The 22783-nt window shown below is 42.2% G+C and overlaps 1 protein-coding gene across 3 annotated transcripts in view; it reads left to right on the top strand.

The window, feature by feature from the left end:
* The first annotated feature begins 1390 nt into the window (after positions 1 to 1390).
* adarb1b (adenosine deaminase RNA specific B1b) overlaps positions 1391 to 22783 on the top strand; it is a 114724-nt gene continuing 93331 nt past the window's right edge. Inside the window, exons 1-2 of one of the 3 annotated variants that reach the window (XM_069698910.1) lie at positions 1391 to 1505; positions 4647 to 4889. The gene's annotated coding sequence lies outside the window, so the exon portion shown is untranslated. Of the gene's footprint in view, positions 1506 to 4646; positions 4895 to 22783 lie in introns of all 3 variants that reach the window. The other 2 variants (XM_069698909.1, XM_069698908.1) reach the window with 2 other exon arrangements.

The raw sequence follows: 22783 nt of genomic DNA, 5'->3' as shown, positions 1-22783 counted from the left end.
TGCATCATTTAACTTGAGCTGCGACGGCTTGTAGTTTTTGAACAATACAAAGAAAATCACTCCTCGAATCGATCACTGGCAATACACAGTGCATAGCAGTTACATTTTTGTCCCACTTTGATCCCAACTTGCTCTTACGTCAAGCAACAATAACTTAATGAGATAGAAGCTGCTGCAGTTTTTGTGGAAGTGGGACAAAAACAAGTGACAGCTTTGCCCTTGTTTATGTATATAGTAAATCATAGTAAATCTATAGTAAATCATTTAGGATTACATTCTGAATTTCCACTGTACGTAAAAGATAAATGGCGATATGTATTGCTGATGCTCACAACATAAATCTATTCAAATTAAAGGTATAACCATTTTCGGCCGTGTATGAAAAGCTTGATGGCTTTTAGTTTGAAATGGAAAAAGGAATTCGCATTGCCATCTGAATGAACTCTGGAGAGAGGACAGTGTGATTGTGTTATCTTATCTATTTGATGGTAGCATTAATTCAGCAAGCAGTAGACATTTTTGGGAGGACAAACAACGTTATTCGTCAAGAGTAAGATATTCTCATGCTTATGGTATATTTTGTGTTTAAACTGAATTGTAGCTGCAGGTGTTTTTGTTGACGCTAACATAACATCCATAGGCTCTGCACTGTTAGCTGGGAAACTGAGGACACTAAGCCCCGCCCACCTACACCGGAAACCAGACTGCCAATTAAACAGACTGCAGCAAATTCACGCAATGGAGATTTCGAGCATGAACAGAGATGGATTTCCTGTATAGCATTTTATAGGCTACCCTGTCATAAATTAATTAACAATTTTAGACTGTGTAAAAACGGATATCTGTAAATGTTTTAGCAAATCGCAATCATATCCTGCAGGATTTGGTGTTGTCTGTGACTTCCTGTACAGACTGATAGTTGCTTTGAACCTTTCTGTTTTACAGAATTGGTTTATTCTCCATCCCCTTCTGCTTTGCGCCTGCACCAAGCCAGACGCAATAAATTCCCAAACGAGTTTCGACTCTTTCCAATTCGCGGCGCGTTTTTTGTTGTTGGTTTTCTTCATTTTATTTTGAAGCTCCCGAGCAGGAAGTTGCATATTGCGCGACGGCGAACCGGCAGCAGTGTGGTCGAACAAGGCCGAAGGAGTCCAAGAGGAGGTATCATCCCCGGACCGACGCTGCAAAGCGACTCCGCTCCACACGGCGGCGGTGACGCAGCGTTTCCCGTTACCAGCCACCATAAAACATGAAGCCGAGGAAGGGGGCCGACAGCAGGCTGTGAAACACTGCAGTACATGCGACCGTACAACCGCTCTCAAACCCCCCACCCCCCCGTGTTCTCGCTCTCTTTTTTTTTTTTTTTTTTTTTTTTTTTCCCCCTCTCCAACAACCAGCGACGGGCACGGAGGAAAACAGACGTCTGTGTTTTGGTCTGAAGCGGCGGAGAAGATTTTACAACGTACCCGGGAACCTTGAAACGCTCCCGTCATCCGCCACAAGCCGTGAGTCGCCGTTTCTCTCGTTTGTTATTTTCGGGGGGCTGCGGTGGATGAAACAACGCTGATGTGGTTTCGGGTTCCGGTTGTGTTTATATAATATTAAGGCTGGTGATCCTCGCTGCGCTGCGGCACACGTCAGGACTTCACCGCTCGAAAAAAAAAAAAAAAAAGGACACGAACGAGTCCCCCCCCCCCCCCCCGTAATATTGCACGTCTACTTGTTTAAGCGTTTTTTTAAACGCGCCTCGGTTCCGTGTGCTTTGCGCCGCTGTTTGGGATTCGCGGCTGTTTGTCGGTCGGTCCTCCGGGCTTCGCCCTGTCAGCGGTGCCCCGTGAACAGGTCCGCCGAGGAGACCGCATCATGATGTACAAATTAACTGTGACACCGTAATATCAAGGCTATGCTAGCTGCTGCGGCGACGCACTGAAGGGTTACGCGGGGGGAGGGTGGGGAGGGAGGGGGCATGCCTTCAAATCGGCTCTCGTCTTTACGCGCACGGTTGCAATAGTTATGTTGGGAGGGCGAGGAAGGAGAACAACAACAACAAAAAACAAACATGCGATGTAGACAACATGCAGTACAGTACAGTGCGGGAGGAGGTGGTGGTGGTGGTGTGTGTGTGTGTGTGTGTGTGGGGGGGGGGGGGGTGTCTGTTTTTCAGGCTGCTGTCCGGCAGAAGTAATCCACGTGCCAAAGTGGAAGAACTGGGGTTAGTCGTAAAAAAAAAATAAAAAAAAAAAATCGATACCAATTAATCTGATCCTCCCCCTCCCCCCCCCTCCCCCGCTTGTAATTTAACTAAAAGGGGAAAAGCGAAGGGACGGTCAAATTGATGACAACGACACGCGATATATCCGCCCGTAACTGTGCGCACACACACACACCGGTTTGCTCGGCTCCCGGTAGTAGTACTTGCGTGTCTTTTTCTCGTGTGCGCAAAGCACCCGGACAGTTTCCGATCCCAGCGCGATCTCCCCCCCCCCACCCCCGCGCACATCTTTCTCGGGTGTTTCGGAGAGCTCGTTTCTCCCCAACCCCGCTGCCCTATACCTCTCTCCCTCTCCCTCTCTCTCGGGCGGGACGGTGCCATCGGTGCTTCAACATTGTGCGCGCAGTTCGAGTTGTGTCTCATCGCGGCGCCGCTCGGAGCATCCTTGTTCCGCGTCGATTAAAAAGACGTGTGGATATTTAAAATATCGCAGCTGTGTCGTTTTTTAATTTTTTTTTTTTATTGGGGTTGTAATTGTGGCGCGTTAGGACCATCACGACCCGTGATAGTTTCTTTGGCGATTAATTGTCATACAAGTAATTGTGACCTAATGATTTCATTTTCAGTTTATTTTAGCCCGCTATTATAATATAATGTGAATGATTGTTCAATATTATACACCTTATGAAAAAGAGGAGCTGTTTATTGGCTTTGAACATCGGAACGTATGAATAGAAAAAAAACAACAACATTTCTATCTGCCTTTTAGGGTTTGTAAACAAACTTGTCCTTGTTATATGATACGATATGACACAAAGGTAAATATACAAAAGTTTGTGACTGAAATATACCCAGAAATGACTGATAATGACAGGCACCAATAATCAAAATAAGTAGTGTACTATGGTGACGCTAATTCTCGACTCTTGTCATTAAACCACAAACTAGTCAGACCTCAAACGGCAGAAAACAATGTGGAAATATGATAGTTTTGCTAATTCAATCCAGCTGTTTTTATACAGATGGAATTCTAACAATTGTGCAAAACTTTTGCGATCAGGTGTTTAAATCATTGCGATTTTGAGTTTTGAAGGGCCTACTCACACCACTATTATGTACCTTTATCATAGCCCTTTGCTAAGAGAAAGAACTTAAAATCAGTTTTCTATTTCATAAAAAGTCAGTAGTTGGTCCTTAGGGCAGATTTTTGATGTAAAGTTTAGGTGTTATCTATTGTAAGCGTCTATTCTGCCTGCGTTTGTGCAAGTTTTCATGTCACCGCCTACCTTCACATAGCTCCATAAATGTATGGCTTGCAGTTATATTCGTTTACATACAGGGAACATACTTGTGACGGTATAAGCATTTTATGTTTGATCAGATTTGCATTCAACGACTCACATTTTCCATTGAACAATGCAACGCAACATGGATTATTTTCTCAGAACAACAATGCCGTAGAAGCAATTTGCTGACGAAACTTGTTTTTGTTTAAAAAAAAAAAATGATGTGGAGTCTATTTGCAGCTGTGTGGGAAAAGCAATTAAGCTGATTTGCTGAGTTAAAGGAAGTAATTGAGGGTTTTTGCAAAATCCGGCTGCAGTGGTCAGCTAAAACAGAACATGGTTGTCGCAACCTTCGCAAACACTGATCAAAGCTAAGCTGAAAGGCCGACTCGACTAGGCCTTACTCTGTATCTCATAAAAGTGCTGCAGTACTGCTCCACTTGCTGAAGTGAGAAGTTTAAAGAGGAGAAAAACGGCTTGGACCAGCCACTGACGGTTCTGTGCCAAACTGACCGGCGAAGAGTGTGCGAGTGTATGTTGGCAAAGTTCACTGAGTTCTGCTGCATTGTGCCCTCTTAAAAAGCTGCATGCAGCTGAGATGCTGCACCGGCAACGTGGATCCATGCAGCAGCAGCAGCAGCAGCAGCAGCAGCAGCAGAGAGGCTGCTTCCACTCACACTAATAAATCCTTGCTGGCTGTCTGCATACTCTCATTTCATGCTCCTGTAATGCAACAGAAAAGGGGGAACCCATCACCTTCACATACGTGACACGTGACGGCCCCCGTCATCGATCCATATATCCTCAGCCCCGTGTACATTGTCGTATGAACCCTGATGAAAGCACCATTGCTCATCATGGGGATGAGGCACTATAAAAAAGACTGCATTTCCTCAGGATTTGCGGGCTCATGGGGGCTGATGAGGATACACATTTGAAGAAAACCGCAGGGGCTCATGTCAGAGAAAAACAGCTCAATATTTCTCTGTTTCTCTGCAATTATAAGCCCAGATGAAATACACAATAGATCACTTTAACATGAGCTCTAAAGCTGATGAGGAACTTTCAGAAAAAGTGCATGTCTCACTTTCTTTTCTTAGTGTCTCTCTCTGTAAGCTTTTCTTTTCTTTTTTTTCTTTTTCTTTTAGTAACAGCCACACTGTCAGGGACTCTTGTGTTTGCAGACCAAGTTAACACCTGCCAAGCTCCAAATTTGGGCAAATTTCCCTACAAGAGGAGCACCTGCTAGACTGGCTAGCAACTGTTCGCAAGCGAAATATTTGAATGCTCAGGTTGGATGAAATGGAATCGCTTCCTGTTCCTGAATGTATTCGCTTTCCCCAGCAGGAGAGTGCTGCCGCTCCAAGAACACATTAGAGTCTCGTCTTATTGTAAGGTTGGTCTAACACATTTAAATTAATCTGACTTCACTCAGCTGTAAAGTGATTATACAATGTGTCATGAACAATTTCATAAATAGTAGTGAAAGCGAAAAGAAGCCGTCTGTCTGCAGGGAGATAAATGGTTCTCCAGATAACAGTGCTCTAATTACAGGGGGGATTTCCTCGTAGTGCGATTGTTTTACATATTTTTAGTCTAAAAGCATTTCGAGCTGTTTGAAATGAACACATTTATTAATAGAGGGGACCTCTCTTGACTTCCCTGGAACAGCTTATCACGCTTCGGCGACTATTCATCCTTTGTCCTGGGCACTTTTTCCTGAAAAAAAAACAAAAAAAACACCAGGCATCCTGTTTTCTTCTGTCTCACTTAGCCACTGATTGAAGCAAACGGTCGGCTACTGTTTCATGGTGTTACGTCAAGCAGCCAGTCCTGTGTGACACTTAGCAGCCTCCGCAGCTTCCTGTCTCTTCTGTTTTTGAGTCGCCCCAAAACCAAACATAGGGGGGGAAAGAGTTCTTCCTGTTGACATCAGTTTTTCAGAGTAAGGGATGCACGTGAGCTGAGCTTCCCTGTGAATGACGCGCCAGCCGACGGTGTATTTGACGAGGTCCAAGTTCTGGAGCGAGAATCCGCTGTGGAGGAAGCACGGAGGAGTCGCGGACGTGGTGACACCGTCCAAATCCAACGGAGCAGGCAGTGCAATTGCTCCGACAAGAATAGTTTTGGGGGAAAAAAATACTCAATTGAAACCAGTTTTTCAGGACTCGAATCAATTCAAAATCGAATCATATGTAGTTGCGAGAATTCGACGGATCTGCATCCACTAAACACGAGATACAAATCCATAACTCCCCATTGTGCTACGCGAGTTACCTGTGCAAAATGCTAAGTTGAATTATTTGTGCTGAAACTGTTTTGTGGATGTTTGCTAAAAGAGGAAAATCAAGCCAAACATATTTAAACAAAATATGAATATTTTATCGCAGCTCGCTCTGAACACTCACTGTCGCGCTCATGGCTGACTGCTTACCTGACTTCACTCTGACAGCAGGCGTACCTGCATTTCTAGTTGCAGCCACGTCGTCTCTGCGTATCTCTACCGCACACGCACGTGCGCGCGCGCACACACACACACACACACACACACACGCACACGCACGTGCACACGCATTCACTGGGGACTCAGCGTGCTGCACTACTTTTCTTATCTGATGGCTCCTGTGCTGTTTGCTGATAGCGTTGCCATTTAGATTAGTTTTGGTCTATATCTGGTTGAATAAAGTGTCCCAACATGAGAAAGACGACATGTTCTTTCTCAACTGCACACATCCCAAGTTGAGGTTTCTTTTAACGTCGGACGGGTTTCGTAAGACGGGGCATGAGTAATAGCCACACAGGAAGACCTTTTATCGCCACCATTACCACCACCTGTGTTACGCCGGTAACCTTTCCATTCCAAAAGAACATCTGATGTTGTTAACAATTAATTGTCTTGATAAATATAAGATGACCTCCACTCTTCCAAGCCTAATTTCCAGAAAACTATATTGTGTTACGTTTGGGCCGGTGTGGTACGTTGTTTAAAATCACCAGGTGGAACGGTGCTTGCGTAATGAACACGCAAAGCAAAACAAAACTCGATTGTGCGTTATGTGCCAACAGGGTTGGACTTTTTGCACTTTTTGGTACTTTACAGAGGTAGGTGGCAGCCTGTAAGAAGGAATGCATTTGTCAAGCATATACACAGTCAAGCATACCGCGCACTGACCATCGACTGTAAATTGGACGTAGTTCTTCTGGGTCTGAAAATGAGGCCGATGCGGAAGTGCTGCAATATCACCGAGAGCCTCCAGAAGTTGGCTCCAAAAAACCTCCGTGTCCGTAGACTCCCATTCAACTTGTCTCATAAAATTCAATACATGTTGTCTGCGAGTTAGTTTGGCTTTGCCAGCTAAAGTCTTGTCCTTTTCATTCGTTTTCTGGGTGTCCAACCAAAAATATTTGCGTTGTTAATTAGAAAATAATCCTGAAAAAAGCCGTGTTTTCCGGGGGGGGGGGGGGTTTGATTGACAGGCCTGTGGTGCAGTCAGGTCACGGCTGTCGGTGGGCAGGATATAGTATTGTAGGGTTTCCAATCAGACCCCCCTTTGTCCAAATATGGTTCCATATTCTGGCTCCGAACTTGCAAGATGGTGCCGGTCAGTATCCAAACTCGAGGCTTCATAACGGATGTTTACAAACCAAACGTCACTGTTGATTGCCGCTTGGCACTGACCAAGATTTAGAACATTTTTAGTCCAATGACACGGTCCTTTGCTTGGTCCCTGTCTTCACCTTTTCTAATCAAACCACACCCAAAGATCAAGAACAGTTTTGAGCGTAAAACTCAAGTTCTTGATTTCTTTTATAGTTTGATTGTTGCCAATTTAGTGATAACTATTTCATATCAAGCCAGGCTGTCATGTGGACTTGTTTAAAACCGTTTGCAGTGGTCCTTTCTGTAAAAGTTTTGCATTTAACAGTCCTGCTCCCCAATGTTTCTGCAACGAAGTAGGGCAGAAACTAAACAGATAATCATTTTCATTGATTACACTTTCACATGTTTCTGTTCCCTGATGTGAATTCTGCCGTGACCGTGATGTGTGTGGATGTGTGGGCAGGATCGAGAGCCTCTGTAAAAGCGCTTTGTACTACTGGCCCTGTGAATCAAAATGTGAATACAGTTTGTGCACCATGCAGTCCATGTCAATTTGACATCTTCGGCACAAAATAATGAGGCCACAGACGAACTTGCTGTTTCGCGTTTCACTGCGGCTGTCAAAAAATGCAGTTCAAATTAGAATTGAAATTGATTTTTGACTTAATTTTACATGAGGGGAGAGTTCAATCAATTAACCAGTCCGTGTAAAACATGCTTCTAATAGATATTGTTTGCCCAGGGCTACTGTTACTAACCTCGAGCCTATAGTTACAGAGTTAAAGAGACTCTGAAAGGTATGAACTGGGCGATAATAAATGTTAGTCTACACAAGTTAGCATAAAAATCCCGCACTCATACTTCTCTGACATGTTTTACTGTTGTTAGAGAGTTGTGCTCGCCTTCTTTAACTTGAATTACAAGCTCTTCTGCTGAACCTCTGGAAAGTAAATGGTCAAGGGTGTACATTTATCTATGGTGTATTGCACAGATATAATGATGGTTTGAACAAAGCTGTCTGTAAGGATTTGTGCTTCTATTGTACTTTAGACATGTTAGCTTTAGCCTGATGTGGGGTCAGATCTTGTTTGAAGTTCTTTAGTCATGGTGCCTGTGCAAACGGATATTTCTGGTATAAATACAAAATACATTTTGGATGCTTTACTTACCGTACTTAAAGCAGACGCCCGCTTACCTCGGTTGCAAAAACACAGCAGCATTTTTCTCTTGCGTAACGTACTAAAGCAACCTTGACCTGCAAGGCATGCTATGTTAGAGCACTTTGCATTTCAGAACAAAACTACAAAAAATAAGTACTTGGTGTTCAGATGCATTCACCCATTCCCCTTCACAATCTCATGCATTCTCAGCATTTGTGGATCACATGGGAATCCGGGTCAGGGGGTTGGCCTCTCAGAACCAGCTCTAAAGACAGGCTGTCAGACCACGTCAGAAATGAAGTGTGTTTACAGTCATTCAGAGCGAAAAGCCCACTGTCATAGAGAGAGAGAGAGAGAGAGAGAGAGAGAGAGAGAGAGAGAGAGAGAGGGCCCGGCAGACACAGACTATGTGCTTAAGTAATCATAGACTTCTCACCAAAAGAAACAGAAGCTTAAATTGCGGATTTGTCTGTATCGATTCCTCGAGCCAGCAATGAGTATACTTCACCAAATGACAACAGGCTGTGATTTTGGAGGACGGAGTGAAGGTGGCGCGTGATCGTGGGTTCGTCCAAATAAAGCAGCACGACCCCGTCCTGCATGACTGAGACGTGGTGTACTTCCCCGAGGGGTGCCACATCAATGTCTCTCCGTCAGCCCTGTCATCGAATTCTGGCTGGCAGGAAGCCGCAGGTTGTGGCAATTATTCATGTAGCATACATTAAGATTGCGACACACTTGCGCATGCATAATGTACAACACTTTACTTTGGGGAAAATAGTAACCTTTTTAAAGGTGAAGTGTTATGTACTATTGCGAGTGTGTACGAACCACTCCAGGTGGACTTAAGGACAGTCTGCACCTTTTTAAGAGAATTTTGTAACTCCGTTTTGCATTCACGGGAGATGAGTTCTCGGTGTAAACAGAAGAAAAGGGCTAATGCACATGCCAGACACGGTTAGCAGCCGAGCGTGAATGTGACTTTACAGTCAATGCTACACACACGCACACACACACACACACACACACACACACACACACACACACACACACATATATATGTTAGCACCACATAGGGGAGGACACGGCCTCCATGTAACCAGTGGGAGTGCGGATGCTCATAGTTGACTGGACCACTCATCAAAAGAAAGGTCACGCAGGCTTGCCTGCAGGTTATTGACACATTTTAGGTAAACTTGTCTGTTTTTGCTTTATGAGCATGAATGTCAAATTTGTTCGTCATTTTTCATGAAATGCCAGGAAGAATAGTCAAAAAGGAAATGCAACATTATAAAATAATGTAGACAGAAATATGGCACAGAATATTTGTAGATAAAATATTTGCAAGTTATTGTACAATAGCTTTCCTGCAGTGTTGGAAATTATCTGTGTTTTGCTTATTACACCAAATGTTGTTTGGATGTTTTGACGTTACCATTTTGGTTGTTTCGGAGTGTGGCATTGAACACTGTCATGAAGGAGTCAGTGCTTTTAGATGATTTGAATGAAGTATAGCTAAACTGTCTTATGCAATAGAATCATGCAAAACAAAAAGTATTTGAATTGTTGATGGGTCAGAAAGTTTATTTATGTTCTGTAACCTTTGCTGGTGCGAAGTGCGTCTGGCTGAATATTCATCCTCATGCTCCGCTGTACTTCACTTGTAAATGGTTGCACTCATTCACAGCTGCAGGCTTCCCACTTCAAATTCAACCTTGTGGTTGCATAGCTTCTTCACTGGGGTCAGTTAGTGCTATGGTATAATGTATTTGATTGGTACTTTGTGATGTAAAAAAGCCTATTTGTCACTGTCAATGTTGATATGATGGCTCATAGAGGTCCATTCTTTGGTTGTTAACATTCTTTTTCTGTCGAGTAACTGAATCTGCACGTACAGTAATTTAATTGTTTAATTTTTTATTTTTTTTATAAAGCCTTGCCCAAAGAAGCACTGGAAACCCCCCACTTCCCTTTTTATAATAGTATCACACCTTTTGGAAGATGACAATTTATTTTTTACAATTAAACTTTAGTTAATTGGAAGATCATCAGCGATGTTTATTTGTCCTGCGCTTCCCTTTATCAATGGCATACTCTGCTTTACGTGCTGCATCGCTCTCCAGCTCCGACACGGCTAGCAGTGCAGATTGTGGGCGATATGGATGATGTTTGTGATTCCACCAGACATGTTGCAGCACATCCCAGAAGTATTTTTCCACTCCGCTAAAATAATACGTACCTAGTCTATTTTTTTGATGAAAGCCGCCTCAATCTGCACAGAGCAGATCAGCAGGGCAGGAACGACATATAGAATCTAGTCAATTCTCAAAATATACCGTCTTTGCAGACTCGCATAACTACATTCACGCGCACCCCCCCCCCCCCTTATGGTTATGGCAAGAAGTGCCTTCACCTTCCAACAGGCATGTGAAAGATAGTTACAAAAAAATGACAAATTTTGAGAACTAATGTTTTTTAACAACTGAAAAACAGACAACTGAATTACTAAGTACAAAATAACAACAGTAAGCACAATCAAAACAGACCAAAAAAAAACCCACTTATTACCGTAGTCTTCTTTCCCAAGTTAAAAGTAAAAAAAAAAAAAGTCTAGACTTGAAGAATCTTAGTCGATTGAGGGGTCACGGATTGATGACTGGACTCGTTGGCTTTCAGGGGGCAACATTATTAATTAAGGAAACGATATGGAGACTAATATATCACCAAAATCTGTTATAGTTATATAAACGCTTTGGAAACCGCTGCTCTTCATCTTTCCCAGATGCCGACACACTCTAATGAAGTGTACCTGTCATTGCCTTTGCATGAGCTTTTAGTAAATCCACAGTGCACTGGAGAAAAAGCCACATTGCCTTAGGGTATGGCTACAGTGGGCTGCCATGTCAGTGAGTACAGTCACTGTGTGTTTTTCCATCTTGAGCCGGCGTTGTGAGCATATGCACCGGAATGGAGAGCCACACAAAGGTGCACGTCATAGCAATTCACTGTGTGGGTATCGCCGCCGAAAACATGGATCGTGTCACGATGCGGCTCTACATATATTCACAGCGGATTAGGCCAAGCATATCAATAATGCAGGCCACATGGAGTAGCTGTGAAAACACTTTTTTCTTGTTTTATAAGCTCTCCTCGGCTCCTTGGCCCTGTGCTTTTATAGGAGGTACAGTCCGACGGTAAATCCTCTGCCTACGAACAACGACTCGCCCTTTAAACTTTTGAATGTCTGAAGAACGTCTGCGGCTGGATGAATGAATGAAGTGCTGCTCTCTTCCGCTTGGGTGTCTTTTTCATATTCATCAACCTTCGCCTTTTCCTTTTGTCCTCCATATTCTATGGAGCTCTGCAGGGCCCTTGGTGATACGTCTAAATATAGAAGGAAAAAAGGAGGAGCAAGATTAAGGAAAACAGAGTGCCTTTTAGTGCGCTGTCCTGGCGAGCTCACTTCAGAGCTCCTGATAGAAAGGGTTAATGATGCAAACATATAGGCAGTAGATTGTTTTTGTCTGGGCTTGACTGACTCGGGGTAAAGAGGTCGAGCCTCTGCAGTCTGAGATAGACTTCCTCAATTAACCACAACATCTTCTGGCCAAGGGCCCTCTGTGAGAGGACAGCCTTTCCAGCTCCTTGCTTTCTTTGTTACTATGGCGATGAAGTTTCAGAATTCAGCAAAAAGTGTTTTGTTATAGATACTGATAATAGGATTTAATGGTCTTTTCTCTCTGTTGTGGCTGGTGTAGGACTCCCTCAATGCTCCTTTGAAATCCCATACCCGCAAAACTAAAGTACCTGTATAATTGCAACAGATGTGGCTGGACAATACAGCAATATATTGTATTGATATTGTGATGCGAGACCAAATATAATCTTAAATTGTGGTTACATGCAAGTCGTGTGTGACCAAACTGATTTTGAAAAGTGTCCAAAAAAAAAAAAAAGAGTTCTTCGATTGGGACCCCCCCGCCCCTCCTGAAGGAAACGCATGTCTCGGTCAAAACCTGAGCAACCGTTTCTTTTCAGCTCAGTGTGAGAGTCTCTGCTGTGTTTTGCGGGCGCGTTGCAGGTCGCAGTTTCTGTCCTCTGATCTCTGTGTGTCACCCTCGGGGCGGAGCTCAACCTCTGCTGGAAACGACAAGGTGCCAAGCAGACACGGGTGAAGGAGACCAAAGGGAGATTGTCCACTCATCAATCGATTAAGTTGATAGCGTCGTTCTCTCTGACAGGTTTAAAAAAATAGATTAAAAAAAAAAAAAAAATGCTTCAGATGATCGCCAAATATACTTGTACACCTGGCCGGCCCGCACAAGTAATTTTACATACGGGAAATGCTGCATATTGTGCGAACCTTCAGCGAGCTACTCAAGCGCCAATTGTCATCCCTACAGTGTCAAAGATATTGTGATATTAGATTTATTTTTATTTTTTTTCATATCACTTAGCACAAGCTACAGTTTATTTTGTTTTAATTTTTTTTTACTTTTGGGTCAAACGCAAGTAATTAATCATGTACTACTTGGAAGCAACGCTCATTACTAACATAGATGCCTGCCATGATGATGATTGCACCATATATAGGCTGAAGTAGATAAACACTACATTTCATCCAATCCTTACATGTTTGTTTATGTACTCATAGTTTTGGAAAGGCAATTAAAAAAAGACGCATCGCCTGCCACAGCTCTGTGCATTCTGCTTTAGTATGTGGAAAAAAATAATAAAAAAATACACTCGTCAGGTCTGTCATGCTGGGTTACATTCGCTAAACTATGACTGGATAATGAGCTTTTTTTTTTTTTTATTATTTATTTTTTTTTATGGGAGGGGTTTAGCCAGCAAGCAGCCGGCGAGCAGTCAGTTAATGGCGGGGTCAGATCTTGAATTCAGCCAGCCCTGCTGATCAGTGCGTGAGGACGTCAGAGTCGGGTGTTTGTTGAACTGATCGAGATTCTGCAGTGAAGCCACACATGATGCTGAGGAAGGGGGGTTGCCGGGAGCAGAGCATAGCAGGTGCTGCCAGTCCATGGGGGCATATTTGTGTACTTTGCTCACTCAGTGGGAACATTTTAATTTGATCCCTTTGTTTCTATAAAACAGGTCAGGATTTGCTCTACCCCTGGGCAATTTGTGTCGCTGCTTGTAGAAGCTGTTGTAGTGATGCAGCAGTGGTGTGTTTTCTGAAACAGTCATCAAAAGTCATGCTCAGGTTTTTGGAATGTCTTAACAGCGCACTCTGTGTAATTGGTTTAATCACGTAGGAGGTGTTTAAGTTTTCATTTCGACTTTTGTCGGCACTCGATCGCGCAGTTTGAGGAAACGGCAGACCTGGAAACACTCAAGAAATAAAACCGTGCTATACCAAAGAAATCTTGCTCTGGTGACCGTGATATTAATCTAATGTTAAATCTTTCATTCTGAGAATAGTCGAGACAAGTCTTTCAGTTGGTGAAAAAAGTTTCTACGCCATGCAGCATGCTGCCTGCCACAGATAACGACGCTATTGTTTTTTTAAGAAGTGGAAAATCCACGTACATCGCAGTGGAATGTCTCGTTTCCTGACTTCACACGGCTATGGTTGCAGGCCGTTTACCCTGATCAACCAAATCAGGACAAGAAAGTATTCGATTTTACTCCTCATATATACCACAGCATGCCTTCGTTTTAAATTAAAAAAAAAAAGATAACTTAAAGTTTCCATTTTGGTAATTGTGAGCAGGATTGATTGTATGACACTTGACACGTTACAGTCATGTTGGATTAGGTCTGTTTTCATTTTAAAATATTTTTGGGGAATTCTGTTCAGTGCACTCTTCCATAACCATTTCCATTCAATGACAGGCACCTCTAATGACTCTCTAATTAATAGCCCAGAGCGGTGGAGGCTCTCAGACAATCAGTATGATTAGAACTGAGACTGATGACTAGTTTTGAGGTCTTTTACAATCAGCACACCCTGTTCTGATTAGTGATGTAGTGGTTTCCAAGAATCCTAACAAAACATTTTAGGCATCCCGCAAAATGAGAGTTTGACTTATGGTATTTGTGAAGTTTAACTCTTTGATAATTTGATAATAGTCTTTTTACATATCGTCCTTTAGACAATACAGAGAAATGACAGTTTTCCAATGTTCAGAATCTTTGAATGATCCATCCATGCAGCCACGCTAGCTGGGTAGTTCTTGGGATGTCGGTGTTGGCCGGTTGGTAACATGACAGTGGTTTGCACTGAAATATACCAGCTGAGATTTGATTTCTAACACATCCACATATCACAACTTATTTATACAATTCACAAAGATTTCCATTGTTGTACCATTTTGTTTCTTTTGCATATCTCCTGTGTAAAGTCTGCAGAATATGTGCCATGCGTCAGAGTGAGATGGCTTCGCTTTTATGTGTTATGTCACTTTTGGTTCTGTTTGCTCTGTCTCTAAGACCGCCGTTGTGCCTCGCTGTCATTCATTCAGCGTGGCGTAAACCTTGCAGAGCAGCACTCCTCATGCTGGGCAGTTTCACAGTGACATCATTGCAGATATCTACTTGCTTGTTGCAGTTTGAAGTGAAAACATTTACGATTAGTGTGGATCCACCTGGGCAGAAATATCGTACTTAAAGCAGATGCCTGCTTGAGTTCATTTAATGAAACTGCTTTCGTTCCTATAACTTGAAATGTGTCTGTTTAACTGAGCTCCAGTCATGTGACCTTGTCCAAAATGAACTTACTACCTGCACCCTTCAATGTGTGCGGTGCTCCAGCTCTCTCTGAAGAACATTAACTGCTGGAGCTGTGGCCTTGTGGCGATGTTGTCTGTCCGGGTACATGAGGAAGAATGACTGAACACCACTCTCGTCAATTTGCATCCAGTCATGATAAAAGGAGAATCCTCATAGTTATTATTCCAGTGTGAGACTCCCAGTATGGCCCGGCTGTTGACTAGTTGGGTGAAAGCCTGCTGATGTTGTCAGTTCAGCTCTGGCTCTCAGCCTTTGACTGCTCATCTGACAAATGTGTCAGCAGTAAGATGCCCTGCAGTCAAATGATTGATTGAACTGATGTTCCTCTTTATTTCTTGTGTTGGTGTTTCTCTAGTGAAGTCAATGATTAAATAAAAAAAAAAAAAAAAAAAAAAAGGAATTATTTGTGAATCACATGAATCATCAGTGTTTTATTTCTCAGTTTGGAGGCTTCCATTGTGTCACTTTGGCTTCTTCCTTGTCAGTTTTTCATCTGCTCGTGAGCCTAAGAGACACCTCTCCCTCGACAAACGCCCACACACACACACACACACACACACACACACACACACACACACACACACACACACACACACACACACACACACACACACACACACACACACACACACACACACACACACACACACATTTGTATTCCCAGGGTTGAGAATTTTTCTTTCCAGGCCAACACATGCTCACACTCAAGACCAAATGGTGATGAAAGACGAGCCTAAATTAGTATATTGTGCTGCACCAGGGCAGGTGTGACTTTTTAGCACCTCTTCCAAATCTTACACATTTCAAGTGTGCACTGCATGGTGGTGAACTTTTCATTAGCAGCTTTTTTTTTTCTCCCAGAAAGAGGCTTAAGTTTCCATCAACACCTTGAACAGCAATATGTGATTAAGTCTGCCCGTGTGTCCTTTGAGTTGGTTTGCACACAGCTTTTTGTTTTTCTTAAGTGAAAATCTCCTCCTTAAGTTTCCTCAAGAGTATTAGTGAGTATTAAATTAAACTCTTATTCCACTGGTTACGATCATAGACTCAGTGGTTTACGTATTGATGTCATGCAGTGCTAAGAATTATTGGCCCTCAACTTAACGGCCTGAATCCAACAAGTATTTGGATACTTCACATTTTCAGCTTTGTTGTAGCTACAGGTGGTTCTTTGGGGACAAAAAGGATTCCAGACAGACATGCTTTTGCAAAACAAAACTAATATCATGGGATCCTGTAAACTTTCTAATTTCTTTAATTGGGTTCATAGGAGTGACAACCAGAGATATTAGAAATAGGTATTTCTCCTCGAATCACCTTGTCTTGATAAATTTGTATGGCCATTTCTACCACTTCTACCATTTCACCATTGTGCTATATATTCAAGAGATTTTTTTTTTTTTTGGGGGGGTGGGGGTGGTGGGGGGGGGGGGGGGGATAAACTGAAACCAGGTCGGATATAACGTGAACGCCACTTGTCAGCCTTACTGTAAAATTAGGTGTTTCAACATTTGTCTCGATACTGCAAAGATTTAGCTTACGTTTTCTAAACTAATCTCCAGAATAATACATTCAAAGTATTTTAATGTGGAGAATTGCTTTCTGAAAAAAAATTCTCTGAGTGCGAGTGCTTCCAGTTCTCTCCTGGTTTCATGAAATCAAGTGAGTAATTATGTAATTTCATAGGGTCTTGAACAGTTGCTAGTCTGTTATCTGTATTTATTTACGTGCGCACATATTTTCAGCAAAAGTGGTCCTCAAATGATCAGATTAGGCCAATGGCCCATAGCTGCACTCGGATTGCACTTCCTGCTAGCCAAATGCTAACAATCATACTTACTCGCAAAACAAAAAAACAGCATGCTTTTAGCAGAACAGCCGCCTAATGCCTCAATAATGCCATATTATAAACAACAATCTTCTAATCCTCATAGTTTAAGAAAGACAATCTCTTTTATACGAGGAACTTTGTGTGCGGAGCCTCCATGCAAAACAACGATCATCAGCCATTATCGGAGCCAAGTTCTGCTGCTTCTAATGGTTTGTAAAACATTCTAATTGCTGATTAATCGGTCGATCTCTGGAATTTATCACATGAACATTTGGTTTTGGGAACATGCTGTCCAAATTTGATTGTATTTCATGCGGATGAAACAATGGAGCCGTGTCCTAAACCGACCCGATGACCCGAATAGATAGGAGTGCTGCCGGGCAGTGACAACGACCCACGCACAAGCACGCATTAGAAGTGCTGCGCTGCCTTTAAATGGCTGTGGAACAGCAAGGCGCATGTGAAAGTGTGGGAACGGTACTTTCAATAACTCTGGTTTGTTTGGGTTTAGTGGGGCAGACGGCTGCTTCTCTCCGCACTTCTATTTGAATTACACTTTTGGCAGTTTGCTAATTCGTTTGTCTGAAGACACTCGCAATGAGTACTTTACAAAAATAGCAATGAGCAATGGTCACAGCCACCGCAGACAATTGTTGCTAAGTATATATCTCCGTTACACAAAGGGTTTGGTGAAAAAAAGAAGAAGGGCAATGCAAAAGAATGCGAGTTAGCGGGTAAAACTGTATAACCTTCAGAAATGGCATGACAATACAAAGAGCACTCTAACAGGACATCCAGGCAACAGAAAGAAGTGCTCAGTCTTCAGTGAAAGGAATGTGTGCCTCTTGCGTTTTGGTTACATAGAGCAGCTTTTGTTGCAACTTGTTGGCTTCCCCTGATACGCACAACAATCTTTGTTTGGATTTGATGACCAGCCATCATACAGTTCCCATCCACAATTATGTGTCTGGTCCCCTCTCATAAACAAAGGATTATTTTATATATATATATATATATATAATTATTATTTTTGTTTTTTTGTTTTAATTATTATTGTTATTTTTTTTTAAACAGATTCAGTAATTCTTTGGAATTTAATTATTACAAATTAATTATCCCAACCTCAGAGAACCCGTAAAGAAAACACTATCACAAAAGAGAAGGTTTAGCGCTTTTGGAGACTTTTCAGTAAAGTTGCAATAATTGGTTGGTTCGTTGCTTGAAAATAAATGCTCACACAAAATAGGCAAATATTTTTGTATGCCTTCTCAAATGTGATGATTTAATGCTTTCCCTTGTCATATCTCCATATCTTTGAAGTTTGGTGAGGGGGAAAAAACCCCAGCTACATCACTTTGTTATGGGATTATTTTAGCTATTTTCTGCAATTTTAGAGACAAAATGATCAATACATTATGAAAAGAATGGTTGGTTGTCGCCCTGCTGTAAATTATCACCACTGCATGGGTATTCGAGTTGATAATAATTCATTTCGATTTCCATGTCTGTTCATTATCTTCTGCCTTTTTTTGTAAAACTAAAATGAATGACAACAATTCTAATTGTAACTTAATCGCTTTAGTCATTATGTTAAAGGCAGAAATACTAGAACCCCTACTTTTAGTTGCTTTGATGTACATATGTGCTGGTTCGCTTAATGCTCTATTACAGTAAATTGGATACCTTTTAGGATTTGGATCGTTGGTTGGAGAAACAAAAAGACCATCACAAATCATTATTGATTCCTGCTAATGAAAGTAATTGTTAGTTGCAGCATAATATACAGGGAATGTTTACACCGCTTCTACACTGGCCCAGATATTACGGCAGAAATTTGGTTCCAACATTCCCAGACAGCTCTTGTAATTTAGTTTTAAGTTGTTTTGACAAAGTCATGAAAGATTTAACAAATCAACCATAATTTACATTAGCTGTTGATATATTAGTCATGTGAGATAGTGTGTGATAGAAGCGTAATAGGTTGTACTGCGGATACTCTTAAGTAACATCCATGATCTCTGACCTGATGGTACGCCAACAGTGTGTTAGGTAAGAAGACCTATTCATATTTGTCAAAGGCATGTCACATTAAGACTGGCTGCTACATTCACCAGCCCATATGAAGAAGGTGTTATTACCCCACAGAGGCGCTTTGCATCCTCACAGTTAGCTACAGGCAGCAGAGCAGAGTGTTGCAGACTCCAGAGGAATGTGTCAGCGGGCGGGCAGGCACCGCTGGTGCTTTTTGGAAGATGTAGCAGCCCTATTTCTCACCTCTGTAGCAGGGATAGTGCTGTGTTGTGCCTCCCAGGGGTTCTGTTCAATCATTGCTGCACACTTTATTAGCTTATGGAGGCGTGTGTGTTTGTTTGTGAGTGTGTGTCTGTTTGTGAGTGTATGTTTGTGTGTGCATTTGCTTGCAAAGCTCTTTGCTCTTAACCTGTGTATCGCACAGAGATTTGTTTTTTTTTTTGCACAAAAGCATTTGTGCTGTTTGAGGTATATATTTTTTTTTTGGTGTGTATCATCCTCTGAAAATGCTCGCGTCAGGCCTCATCCTTCTGTCCTCCTCCTCTGACTCCAGTGTCGGGCCCAACCTGCTGCAGCTTTCTTGCTGCGTTTGCCACTGATGCTGTTATGACCCTAGTGGACAAAGCAGGTTTTCCCCCTAATTATTTGAACAACATCTGGGCACGAGGCAGAGAGGCGGCAGAGGAGGACGCTTGTCCTGGAGGGCGGTTGTCCACAATCGAACCGTAAATAAGACATGGCTCAGGGGATGTGGGATGCTTGTGCAAGCAAGCGTGGGTTTTGTATGTGGGAGAGAGGCCATTTCAATAGAGTGCGCAGCAGGGCAGGGGGAGGGGAAGAGGTGGAATCTGCCATATGGATGAGAGAGAAAGACAAAGGAAAAAAATGCAAGGGAGGAGAGGAGGAAGGAGAAAAGGGGGAGACTCAGCGGTCCATGTCAACTCACTTAATGCTCCCTGCTGGCCCCTGGGACGCTGACAGCACAGTTTTGTTGATTCATCTCCCACCCCCCGCCCAAAAAAAAAAAATATTTCCCCCGTCTTTTGCAGTCAGTCTCTATTCCTGATGGCCTGTGCTGCTTCGTTTGTAATGCTCCCCCGATCTATCTGCTCGTCCTCTGGTGTGACCTTGCGAAACTGGAGCCTTCCTTGTCATGTCATCAGGTCTGCTAATGCACATGCCTAATGTCAGAGTGCCTAGTTAAAACTGTGCACATTATGCAATCTTACCCACAGGGTGGGAGGTGAAGGGTGAAGCCAATGTGCTACTGGAATGGTTTACAAAAGGCTGATGGATGGATGTGATTGCTTTAAGTAGGAAGTGTCCTTTCTTGCAGGTTGAACTCCCTCATTTAACACTGGAACTGCCTGGATTACATTTATTTACAGCCTGCCACAGGGTCATTTTGACACCCATAAACTTCAAATGTTTTTCCTGGAGGAAAAAAAAAAAAGTGTGGGATATTGAGACAACAGAATTTGTCAGCGAGACGTACAAGCTGATGAAAATGTGTCCTCTCACTAAAATGAGCGTCCATTTTAGTTACAGAGTTAAGAGCACGTTTTGTTTGCTTTGTAACCCTTCAACTCACTTTAATAGTAATGTGAGATTGGGAAAATATGAACTGATGTAGGGAGCATTGCATTTCGTGGAGAGGTGTCAGTATGTGGTCCGCTGTGTTTGTTTGTAGAATATTAAACATTTGCACACATATTTTTGATTTGATTTTCGATTTTATACACTTTATTAATCCCCGAGGGGAAATTTCTTCACTACAGCAGGGCAAGAACATGAGCTGATTGCACCAGCTATTTGGAAGTTTAAACTTAGCCTCCTTATAAGTGTTTACCAAGTGGAGATGTACAAGTCACTAAATTAAAAAAGTTTGCACCACGAAAAGTAGTTCTTGCATAGAGGTTAGTTGTTGCTAAATATTTGCACTTAGCAATGTCCAAGTAACACTTTAGTGTGGCAAACTCAACCAGCTCAACTAGATGCTGATTTACACATTGATAAAGATGCTTGTTTGGTTTTGATGGTCTAATCCAGTGTAAAACTAGCTATTAGTTAAAGCTCTTTGGCAGTACATTAGACAAAGTTAGGGGGAGTTTTATACATAATAGGCGCAAGCTAGTTCAGGTGGCCAGATATGATCGTAGGTGAAAATTATGAGTATCAGTAGCAAATATATGTTTTTCCTGGGTTTTTTTTTTTTTTTTTTTTTTTCATTTTCTACGTTTATTTGTGAGGAAGTGATGTGACTCCTGAGAGGAAAAACTGAAACAGTGTAATGACCAAACGTACTAGCAAAGACGCAGAGTCCTTTGTAGTTTTTAGGTACAATTTTAAATGGAAGATTAAATGCAGCTCTGCTTTAGAGATCACACAGAAAATTTGACGTAGGGGAAACAAAGTTATTCTAAACATGTAAACCCTTTTTTCACAGAGAAGCTCCCTATTAGAACATCCCAGAAGAAGAAAATCCTCCCTCAAGGTTATTAGATGGCCTTTGAGTTCCGATTTTGATTTAAAAGCCAATTCTGTGTCCATTGTAGCTCAAGATAGTGATTCATATGTGCTACATGAACAGAAGTTTCAAAAGATGACTTCAATACACAGACCAATTAGCCTCAAGGCCCTTTTTTAAGTAGATATCACTGGAGGCATAGGTGACATTGTGTAAAGGTTTTTTTTTTCATTACTGGGTGATTTGCGCAATTGTCACTCAGATAATCTGCAGGTTAAACACCCACTATAAAACTCATCTTCTGAAGCCATTTGTTCAACTTAATGTACACCTTAGCACAACAATAATGGACACAGGAAAATACATGAATTTGCGGATTCTTTGAGCGCACAAGTTTTTTCAAAAGTCATGTAGGTTTTGGTTCCGTGTACATTTTCTCCATTGATCCACATGAAAATCTTGTGTGCAGAATCAAAAACTATATATAGTACCTATTTCATTTAGGCTCATTAAAGATGGCAGCAGATGTAGTTCATTAACAGGCAGAAAGCGCACGCATACATGGGACAGGTGACATTTTTTTCAGCCACAGGGCTATGCTTACGAGGGTTTCAATCTACATGTTTAATGAAAGCCACTGATTTCAATTCAACTATAAAATGGGCACCAGGCTTTCAGTGATTGAAGACCACTTGCATTTTTGAAGTCTCCAAAAAAAAAAAAAAAGAAAAAAGAGAGCTTCTCAAGGAGTAGTCTGTGATTGAGTATCAAGTGTTGCCGCTGGAGCGGCAACACCCGGGGCTTTAAGAACCGCAAATTATGTCTCCAGATACAAGTAAATCAGAGCTGGCTTTGGTACTTCGAGACTGCACGAGGCAAAGAAGCACTTAAGATGTTTCCAAACACTAGCTTCTATTAACTGCAGCTCAGTGATTGGAGAAATCAACTTTTAATGCCTGTCTCACAGATGATGCAGTGACGATCATCGGGAACATTGGGCAGCTCTCGCGCTCCCATTGTTGTAGTTGCGTGCAGAGTGGAGAGCAATCTCTCGCAAAGGTCATCGTACGCTCCAGTTTGAGTCCTTTTTATTTTGTAGTATATTGCAAACCATGGCAATAAATTGAAGGCACTTCGACTGTTCTCCTGTCAACACCACACAAAAGCTTCATGTATCAAAGGCATACATGTCTGTCACGAGCCCAACTAATAGTGAAGGCAGTGATAACAAGCAACAGTAAAAAAAAAAAAAAAAAAAAAAAGGATTATTTGACACTTAAGGCTTGCCTGTATAGACAAAAACATTTCAGAAAAAGGATAAGTTTTGTGACCTGTTTTTTTTTCAGTTCAATTTGATTGGCTTGCGTTCCTGATGCTCACACTTTCGATGTGTGAGCTCTCAGAATGAGAAACTCGATCTGCAGTGGAAGCAGACGATATCGTCC

This window comes from Brachyistius frenatus, unplaced genomic scaffold, assembly GCF_029030835.1.
Source record: "Brachyistius frenatus isolate BFR_SWC_R1_liver_20210118 unplaced genomic scaffold, ASM2903083v1 Contig_28, whole genome shotgun sequence".
NCBI lineage: Eukaryota > Metazoa > Chordata > Actinopteri > Embiotocidae > Brachyistius > Brachyistius frenatus.
Note: the sequence above shows the minus strand (reverse complement) of the source record. Positions and strands in the feature narration are given on the sequence as shown.